Raw genomic sequence first — 1,646 nt, 5'->3', positions numbered from 1 at the left:
AATGAAGGCACCTCTCCCTTTCTTGCTTTTCTCTCAAGGACCTCAGATATTCTTAAAAGCCAGAAAGGTCATTTATTTGTGGACAATTTCTGCTTTCATTCATGCTATCAAAATCTCCTTGGGAAAAAACAAAACAGAATGATGAATACGTTCTTAGTAAAGGGAAAGTAAAATATATGCAAAATAAAGTCTCAATAACTTAGGACCATACGTTATAAAACATTTCTTCTCAATAATACTCTAAGGTATATATTAAGAAATAAAAACAACTTGGTCCCCAAATATTTAGTGAGTATAAATATGAATGAACCCAATTATGAAAAATCTAGTTCTATAACTTGTGGTCACTTATCTGTGCCTTGGATTACCTGCTTATAAAATGAGGGTGTTAAATCAGGTGATCTGTAAGGACCCTACCAGCCCCAAAACTGCTTCTGTGTTATCGAAATTGTGTGAAAAAAACACTCAGTGGGAAAGCAACTTATAAAATTTTTAACTTATTCCAGCCAATGATTTTTCATCTTAGCTGGTTTTATGTCAGGATGGGAACAGATGCCGTTTGACTTTGTAATTTAGGTTTAATTGATTTACAGGCTCATGGTACCCTGCAGTGCAGTGGCTTCTCCAAGTAGGAGAAAATTGCTCCTCTAGAAGAAGCTTAAACTCTCTGAGATGAAATTATGCTTCTGTTTCAAGCTGAAATCGCTTTTGCCTTCCTGACTATCCTAAGGCCTGCGTGTGACCCACTTTTTATCTGCTCATATTCCGTGTCTTCTTATGCCCTTTTTCAGCATCCTTCATTTTCTCTTTTGAGAAAACTCTGAAATATGTTTCTCCAAATGCCTTTTCTGAGTTCATCGTGCTTTTCTATTGGCTTGCTGGAAATCTCTTATTTTGTGATCCTTAAAGACTAAAACTCAACACATACAAGATGGGACTCATTTTGTCTTCTTTCATTCTACTCTGCCATTTTTTCTGTGATTATTATCTGCATTTTCTCAAATCACAAGGGCTGGAAAACTTTCATTATCAAGTCAGAATTCTACATTTTTCATGCCTCCCTATCAGTAATGAAGTTCCAGAATAGCACAAAAGCTAAGAGCACCAGCTCTGGAATCAAACTGCCTGGGTTCAAATCTCAGTTCCCCTGCTTCACAGCTGTGTGGTCTTGGGCCCCACTTATCTTTCTGTGAAACAGAGCCAGTGCCCCTTCTCTTAGGCTTGCCAAGAGGGTAAGATTAAATAATGCATGTGAAGCCCTTATCACAGAGTAGTCACCTAATAAGTTAGAACCACAATCCTGCTTAACTCCCAAACTTCTCAAATCTCCATTCCCACTTGTACTAACATGACAAGAACTTCCTTGGTCTCACACATAACCTTTTCACTGGTTCCATATTTCATCATCTTAACCACCTACTTACCAGTCTATAGCTTCTCATTTCTAACTTATTCGCTTCGCATTTCTGATTTCTTACTAATACATTTTTTTCTTTTTTCTCTCTTTTTTTTTTTTAGAATTCAAGAGTCCTCATGGCAGGGTCACAATGTCCTTTTTCAAATTTCTTTACTGCAGCCTATTGCCTGTAACTTTAATACAAACAATTTATAATATTTGCTTTCTTCCAATCATGCTAATTTGCCCA

Source organism: Hylobates moloch, unplaced genomic scaffold (genome assembly GCF_009828535.3).
Source record: "Hylobates moloch isolate HMO894 unplaced genomic scaffold, HMol_V3 SCAFFOLD_15, whole genome shotgun sequence".
Lineage (NCBI taxonomy): Eukaryota > Metazoa > Chordata > Mammalia > Primates > Hylobatidae > Hylobates > Hylobates moloch.
Note: the sequence above shows the minus strand (reverse complement) of the source record.